Raw genomic sequence first — 9,587 nt, forward strand, 5'->3', positions numbered from 1 at the left:
CTATAAGAAAATCCAGATGTTATCCACTGAGCTTCGCCCTCTCTAGAGAGTGAGGGGATAAAAGCCAGGCAGGTGGAGTCCCTAAGAAAGAGCAGTCAGAGCAGAAGAATGACAATTCCCACGGGGTGTGTGAGGCTGGAGCGTGAGGCAGAGAGAGAGAGGAAGCGACTAAGGTGGTGAGTCCCGGCTGGTGTGGATAGGTTCAGCTCTTGTTAGGGGCTAAGAACATGGAGAAAACAGAGCTACTACTTTTTTTTTTTTTTGAGACAGAGTGTCACTTAATCACCCTGGGGTTGAGTGCCATGGCATCATAGCTCACAGCAACCTCAAACTCTTGGGCACAAGCGATTCTCTTGCCTCAGGCTCTTGAGTAGCTAAGACTACAGGCATCCCCCTCAATGCCTGGCTATTTTTTATTTTTATTTATAGAGATGGGGGTTCTTGCTCTTGCTCAGGCTGGTCTCAAACTCTTGAGCTCATGCAATCCACTTGCCTCAGCCTCCCAGAGGGCTAGGATTACAGGCGTGAGCCACTGCATCCCACGGAAGACAGAGCCTCTTCATGCTAGGATCTCCAAGTGATATACTTGAAACCCCTCTAACATATAAGAACCAAAGTATAGATTGAGTAGCTCTTATCTGAAACTCTTGGGACAAGAAGTGTTTTAGATTTGGGATTTTTTTCGGATTTTGGAATATTTACATATACATAATGTGCTATCTTGGGCATAGGACCCAAGGCTCAGCACGAAATTCACTTATGTGCACATGCGTACCCTGAGAGTACTTTTATAAATATTTTTAAGAATTATGTACATCATTTTTTTTTTTGCACAAAATTTGTTTTGTGAAACAAAGTTTGTGTTAAGTCGTTATGCATGGAATTTTCCACTTGGGGCGTCACGTCGGTGCTCAGAAATTTCCAGATTTTGAGCATTGCAGATTTCAGATTTTCAGATTAGGGATAATCAACCTTTATGTTTATGAAGAAAACTTTTAGTGGGGAGGAGTCAAATGCTGAACTGAGGATCCGGTTCTGATCTCAACTCAGTAAATTTCAGACGACTTGGACAGTTTGTCTCCCTTCTGTGTCTCAGTTTCTTCATCTGAAACGTGGAATCTCTGCCAAGTGCAGCAACCTGTGCCTCTTTCACACGTTAAGATAATAATATTTATGCTGCTGAGAGAATTTCAACTTTTTTCATGGTAGTATAATCTACCCTTAACTTCTGTAAACTGCTGAGGATTTTTTTTTTCTTTTGCTTCTTTTAATATGTAAGAATTGGCTAAATTATTCAGCTCACATCCCATTTAACAATTCAAGCCATATAAGAGCTAAGAGAAGTGGTATGGAATGTTACTTTATTTTCCACAGTTGGAAGGAAAAATTGCCTGTACGCTTATCAAAGATAATATTTATTTGCATTACTCCAGAGAGGTAGAAATAGCCAGATACTTGTAAACTGGGTTTAATTTTTCTGAATTCTCTCACAGTTCAAGCTTTAAGGATAAGTTATCCCTAAACTTGACCCAGAGCTTTCTCTGTATTTGGGCCCAACAGCAAGGACTGCCCATGGCACGGCTGTTTCAGGTTTAAACTCTTGGAACAGCCTGAGTCCAGTTATCTCTTCTTCTTGTGTCCACTCCCCTCCTCTGTTCTGGCCTCCAAGTCTATTGTCCACAGAGTAGCCACAGTGAGCAGCTCAAAACTCTCCAAAGATGCCACTCCATCCATTGTCAGAGGCACATAGTCCCACCTGGGCCCAGTGAGGTCCAACGGGCTCCTCCACTAACCCTTGGACCACGCCTCACACTCTGCTCCAGCCATCCTGACTGTCTTGCAGTCTAAGGGCGCCCAAGCTTCCTCCCACCACAGACCTTTTCAAATGCCCTTCCCTCTGTCTGGCCCATTCTTCCCTCAGACGGCCTCAGGTAGCTACTTTCTTTAGACCTCAGCTCAAACATCACCTACTTGCTAGCGCCCCCTCTGCCATGTAGCTCTTCATCTCCCTTCCCCGATGCCTTCCTGTGCACAGCACTGGCACCCCTGTTATGTTTCGTATCCGTGCCCTTCTTCAATTTCTTCCCATCAGAATACAAGCTCTATGAGTTCAGAGATTTTGTCACTCTTATACTTGGCATCTTTAGTGCTTAGAATTATGTATAGCATACAGTAGGTACTCAATAAGTACTTACTGAGTGACTATTCAGGCTAAGCTGCTTTTTCCATAGAATGACCCATTACTTTTTGGTATGTGTCTTTTCCATTTTTTAAATTCAATTTTGAGTTGAAAAAAATTGTATATATTTTGTATATAATTATTTTATTTTATTCTGTTATTGGGCAGTGTGTATGCTCTCAGAAGGAATAATTCATATTAAGAAAAATGTAACTTTTTTTTTCTCAGATATGAAAACAATGATTGTAAATAAACCAATACTCTTTCTGAGATCATTACCACAAGTGGCAAATTTCAGGGCACTACCTGGTGGGTGTAGAGAGTGGACAAGTGGACGAAGTCCAGCAGACGTGGGGCCCAGGAGTCCTCTTCTGCCACTTTCTCATAGGGCCATTTCTGCCAAGTTGTAGGAAAAACGATGACCAATGTTTTTCTTTTCTCTTGAGAAACTTAAACCACTTTATAGACAGAGGTGCTACATGACCATGTCATGCAAACAGTGACTATATTGATGTGAAGGTTTTTCTTTAGATTTTAAGGCCATCAGATTATCTTGACTCACTGAGTGTTACGGTACCAGATGGGCTGTGTTCAGGCAGCCATGTTCCTGGTTAGCCGGGTGAGACAGCAGGAGGTCTCGGAGAGGCACACAGTGAGAGCAAATCCAGGCCCAGCCGTTCCATGGAGGGTGAGCTCAAGCAAACCACCTCACCTCCTCAGACCATAGTCCTTTCTTCTACAAACTGTGAGTCACAACAATTCCTACTTAACCACCTCATGGCATAAAATAACCAGGGTAAGAGTTTCTCCAAGTATATCAGACTCTATGCAAATTGCTCAATAAATGACTAAAAGCTATTATCTGGGTTCTTAGACTGATTCCTGAAAAGATAAATGGTCATGTCTGGGTCCTGTCACCAAAAGAGTGAAACCAGAAAAGGGAGAATTCCAGTTTTATGACCTTTGATTTTAGGAGTTATTTTTGGAGATTCATTCATTCATCCATCTACACATCTACTTAGCACCTACAGTGTGCAAGACTTTGAACTTCAGATACTGCAGGGAGTATAGGCCTGAATGTAACCCAGGCCTTGTCCTCAAAGCACTCACAGACTAGTGGTGAAGACCACACACACGTACACACACACACATATACACACGCCCCTCTAGGACAACACAGAAGGAGGTAAGTCACAAAAGAGGAAAGATCCCTGGAATGAGGTCAATTCGCATGGCCTTTGGCAATCACTTCAGTCCTCTGGGCTTTGTTTCTTTTTCTGCAATAGTGTAATAATGATGAGGTGATTATGAGGATCAAGATGGGATATTGTTTTTTTTGTTTGTTTGTTTGTTCCTTTGTTTTTCTTTTTCTCTTTTCAGAGACAGACCCTTACTGTGTTGCCAAGACTACAGTGCAATGGCTTTTCCCAGGTGTGATCCCAACTCCCCATCTGCTGGAAGTTTTGACCTGGGCTGACTTACCTCTCCTTATGCAACCTGGGGGTCCCCCCTCAGAACAACTCCTCCTAGGAGTCATATTGACGCTGAACTCAGTGTGGGCACCACTGGCACAGCCCACCACAATCCAGAACTCCTGGGCTCCAGAATAGCTGGGGCTGCGGGCACCTAGTGCCCCAGGCAACATGAATATTATTTTATTTAGGTGCTTTGGAAACTGTGACCTGCCATCCAAAGTCAGTTTCTTCTTCCCTTTCTTCTCTCCACCTTTGTTCCCTCCACTTCCTTCTCTAGTTTTCTCTTGCTCCTTTTCCTTTTCTCTACTCTCTCTTTGCTTTGATTGGAGCCCTGCTGTCTATTACTGACTGAGATATTCTCACAATTAGCTGCTCTAATCTGATCATCAGAGTGACAGCACAGTTGGAAATCTTTTGATCGAACATGTTTCTTTTCGTAGCACACGATAGCTGAGAGCTGCTGGTAGATCCAACTCTTGCCTGATACTGGTGACATTGTTCCCAGTTTTTTGCTATACATAGGATATAGGATGGAATCAAGGTGAGTAAGTACCTTTAATATTTCCTAAGGATTTGAATATAAATAAGAAACAAAAACTTGATTAGGCATAAATACAAAGTGCTCCATATGTCAAATCAGCTAGCAAATCAAAATCGATATATCCACAGCTTCTGGGTCAACTTCTTCATGTTTTCAGACAAACCTTGGTTCCCTGGAGCTTGTGATAGAACATCAAGGCTTAAAGGAACCTTAGAGACTAGATTCCCTGGTGTCCATTTTCTTTTCAGGTGATAAAACTGAGGCCCAGACACGTGTTAGAGATGATGTCATACAACTGAATTAGCAGTAGCGTGTCTGGAACTAAGATCTCTGATTCCCATCCCCTTCTCCTCTCCTACTCCGTGGTCTGGTCTCCAGGTCCCATGGCGGGGCAGCCACAGATGCACTCTTCCTGTGAGCACCACTCCTTTCTGTTTATCTTGGCTTTTCTCCCCGTGGAACATGCTCTCTCCCAACACGCATACCTTCTTTCTGAGTCACTCCTCTGACAGCCAAGACCCTCAGGGTCATCAGAGTCAAAGCCAGATGTGTGTACAGCCCAATATACACAACTGCATGTGGCTCTGCCCGTCTGTCCCCACCATAAGCACTGTCTCGTTCAGTCTTCACAAAAAGCTGCTGAGTGTCATTGCCCTGTTTTATAGACTAGAAACTACAGTTCAAAGAATTCTGTTACTTGCCCTCAGATCACACAACTAGGAATCAGTAGAGGCAGGGTTTGAATCAGCTCTGTCTAGTGCCATGGCTTGTTATTGCCTTTTTGCCTCTTCGGGATAGACTTGACCTTGGGGAAAAGAACTGCGTAATGCTGAAGGGTAATTGACTCTATGCTCTTGAGCTGGGGTTGATGACCCTGTGGCCATGGACTCCTGAACATTTCTGCATCCCTTAACTACACACCAGTGGTGAGAACCAAGACAAGTCACTTTATTCCCGCTGAGACAGGATGAGTGAAAATATCTCTCTAACACAGTTGTTCTGAAAATTAAGGATTAGAACAGCTAATGTTTGAGAATGTACCAGCTGGTCTGTAAAGGACTATATAACTATCAGATTTCATAAATGATTCATGGTTCTTTTTTTTTCAGACAAAAGATCTCACATATTTATTACTAAACCAGCTTATTAGTGCAGGGCATATAAGCAAAGAGAAAAATCATTTTCCCAATAGAATGTGGCTGACTGTCCAAAATGGCGACATTTTCAGCTTGATATGGTAAGATGGATAGTGATCTTGATTCAACATAAATTTGTGTGCACTCAGGTGCAATTCCTTACAGACTCACCATCGTTCTTTCCCAGTGTCTCCTCTTTGAGTTGTATCTGATTTTATTCCCAGTTTTCATTCAAGTCCACTGGGGAATGGAGAGATTTTGCTTATGTTTCTTGGCCAGAAACTGCTCGATTCTGAAAGTCTTGTGAGATTTCATGGTGAGACATGGAGTTAATTACACACAGCAAGATGGCAGCGAAAGGGAGAGAAGTGATTCATGTTTTTCTTAATCCAAATGTTAATTATAATATTGTTTACCCTATTTTATTGTAAGCATTCTCAAGTACTTGAATTAAACAGCCTATATACACTAAATGTATAAAAAATTGAAATATTTTACTAAATTTTGATATCTGACCTCTTATCACATGAGAGGAAGTTGATTTATTGCTTATAATACCATGTCATTCCTTCCCTCTTGAAAAAAATCTAATCACTTACTGTCTTAACAAACATTTCTTGAGGACACATCACCACATTTAATTCTTCAAGAAATAGATATTATGAGCATCTTTATTTTAGAGATGAGGAAACTAAGCTCAAAACATAAAAATAACTTGACTAAGGTCATATAAGTGTTAAGTGAAAAAAATCGAATTTTTAGAAGTATATATGATGTGACCCGCAACAGTGGCTCACACCTGTAATCCTAGTACTCTGGGAGGCCAAGGAAGGTGGATTGCTTGAGATCAGGAGTTTGAGACCAGCCTGAGCAAGAGTGAGACCCCATCTCTAAAAAAATAGCCAGGCACTGTGGCAGGTGCCTGTGGTCCCAGTCCTCGCAGGAGGCTGAGGCAAGAGAATCACTGGAGCCCGGGAATTTGAGGTTGCTGTGAGCTGTGACCCCACAGCACTCTACCAGGAGTAATAAAGTGAGACTCTGTCTCAAAACAAAACAAAACAAAACTTAATTTAAAGAAAATGACTATAATGGATCAAAGAATGTAGGCCTGTACTTCATATAGAGCGACACTCCCATAATCATTAACTGACTCCTTTACCAAAATTGATTGATCACTTAATATGTGCACAAAGAGAAACATTGACATTTTTAAAATTAATTAATTGATCCATTTATTGAAACAGAATCCCACTTTGTCACCCCAGGCTGGATGGAGTGCCATGGTGTCATAGCTCACAGCAACCTCCAACTCCTGAGTTCAAGCGATTCTCCTGCTTCAGCCTCCTGAATAGCTGGGACTACAGGTGCCCACCACGATGGCCAGCTAGTTTTTCTATGTTTAGTAGAGACAGTGTCTCACTCTTGCTTAAGCTGGTCTCTCACTTCTAAGCTCAAACAATCCTCCCACCTCGGTCTCTCAGAGTGTTGAGATTATAGGCATGAGCCACTGCGCCTGGCAAAGCCACCCCACCTGGCCAATGTTCACGTTTTCAACAACAAGAACACAGAGTCGCAGAGCCTTCCTCTTGAACTTCACAGACTTTGGATAAATTGTTAGATAAGCACTTGTATACTTAAATAATATTGTGTAAATAATTTGCGCCTAAGTAAATTGCCCCTGGGATGTGCTTAAAAATTGGTTCTTATCCAAACTACCCCTTTATGTAACTGCTTAAGGAAAAAGGGAAAATGTCCAACTTTGGGGAATATGAGAATAGAATTTGAAGCAGAGGGAGGTGACTTACTTGGATTTGTCAAGACATTGGGATACTTTCATGTTCAGTGGGACTTTGAGCTCTTCACACAGACACATCCAACATCCTGAAAACCAGATGAACAAACTGGGCCTCTGATTTCCCCAAGGTTTAGATTAAAAGCCCCGCTCTTCCATGGAGGACAAGAGGAATGAGAGACTGGATTTCCAGGACAGATAACCCCAGAATTGAGTCATAACAATTTCTTTTGAAACTCTTTAAGGAACCTGGGATAAGCCAGAGTTAAGGCACTCAGTAGGCCAAGCAGGAGAGAAGGGAAATATCCATTGCTGAGTGGTGGCAGAGTAATCCCAAGTTGGAGGGCCTTGTCATAAAAATTTCTTCTCTCTGCCGCCCAGGTAACAAGGTCCCAGCTTCCCTCTTGTAGTGTGCTTGGACCTCCTGCCTCAGAAAACAGAAAGAGTGTTGGAATCAGAAGCCATGAAATCCACATCTCAGCCATTCAAGGAACAGTTGCATTCAAGGAACAGAAACTGACCTTCCCCTGTGAGTTTCTTCCTTGGTGAGTGGGCCTCATCCCCATCCGGGGCCTTCTTCCTATGGCTGCTAATCACTCACGTGGAGTGACGCATGTAAAAGCACATCAGGAGGCAATCAAGTTTCCCGAACGTGAAGGAATAGATTACCTAAAATCTAAAAGGTCTGTACCCATCCGTAAGTGAAATCAAAAGCGAAACTGGTAAACGATGTGCGTAAATCTGCAGATGCATGCCTGCCTCATATATAAAAGTATGAAACTCGAATTCCCCAGGTGGTTTTCGAGGTGTTCCATGAGATATTTCTCACCTTTTTCTCCAGGATTGTCTCAGTCTGTCTTCTTTATGCAACCTGAACTTCTGTCAAATTAATCACGCCATGACTCAGGAGGTCAGCATCTTGATTTCCAACGCTTTCATTTATTCGATGGGCCATTTCTACCTCTAAGGCCTTTCCTCTGCAGACCTCTGTGTCCAGACCCGCTCCAATACAGCCTTCTTTAGAAAGGAATCACTGGGCCGCTCGCCCTTTCCTGATTTTCTGTGTTGTAAGTCATCCCTTTCTTAATCTGAACGTTTTTATTTATACCTCATATTTTAGTAATTTGTCTTCTTATGAATTTGCTTGTTCATTGAGAACCAGGATTATGCCTGAGAGTTAAATAATAGCCTTTACTGACCACTTAACGTGAGAGATCTCCCGTAACACTCACAGCTAACTGAGGATGTCGATACCGGTATTTTCCTCATTTTATAGCTATTAAGAGGTGAAGTCAAGTTGGAAACCTGGGATTTCTCAACTGAATCCTTAATTGTTGACACACATGCCTCCACTTCTTGTATGTGTTCAGCATAGGAAGTGCTCAATAAATGTTTTTAATTGAATGAATGAGCAAGTAGGTGAACAAAGAATGGGTGAGTCTTCCGTATGAATGTTCCCACTCCACGCACAGGACCTCACACCTCCTTTCACACCGTGACTGCTCCACGAACATTTGCTGGGTTAATGACTTAACGATTCAGCATTAGAGCAGATGCTTAGAGATTGCTGGGTCCAAAAAACTCTCAGAGAAGACTCATTCACTCATCTCTCAATATGCATGAATCCTGTTCTTTGGGGGGTTTCCTTATGGTAAGATGAAACTTGACTGATGTTTTTTCAAGTCTTGGATGTCAAAGATTATCCAACCTCGGGAAGTAACCAACAGAACATTCAGAAGTGTTCACTAAGGTAAGTCTAATTCTAAGCGTAAATTAACTTCCCCTTAAAGAGGAAATAGTGCTGAAGATTATGAAAAATACCTAGATGACTCACCCATCAAAATAGGAAGCTTGGTCTGGTAAGGAAGATGGTAGCACTGAGGCAGCAGAAACCACAAGATTCTCCTCAAACCCTTACCATATGTCACTCTTGCTTCTGGGGCTACCTGTCCACTGGCCAGGACTCCATAAAGGCTGTACAGCGTTGTATTAGGGAACCCTAGACCTTAGAGTCACTCTTTGAACAAAGGCTCCCTCATGTAGCAGCTGTGCAAACCTGGACATTTGTAAAAATAAAGATAACAGATCCTCATTCATTGAGTTAAGACCAAGGAGTGATTACCTGGAAAATCATGGAACAGCACCTGGCTTATAGTAAGCACTCACTCACTCACTAGCTATTTTTACTGAGCTTATGTCACTGACTCTAATCATTTACGTATTTGAACTAAAAAATCCTCAGCGAGGTTTAGAAGGACAAGAAGATGTTCGCATTTTACTTAGGTATGAAATAAGACTGTAAATCATACATCTTATATTTTATAACAACTTTATTCACAAGATGAGAGTTCTCCCATCAGTCTAAAGACTAGCTTCTCTAAGCTGCCATATAATTGTCCTCTGTAGCAGAATTCCATGTTGGACCATTATGTTTTATGTTTATGGACTTTCACCCAAGGCTTAA

Source organism: Otolemur garnettii, unplaced genomic scaffold, assembly GCF_000181295.1.
Source record: "Otolemur garnettii isolate 467f Iridium unplaced genomic scaffold, OtoGar3 scaffold00060, whole genome shotgun sequence".
Lineage (NCBI taxonomy): Eukaryota > Metazoa > Chordata > Mammalia > Primates > Galagidae > Otolemur > Otolemur garnettii.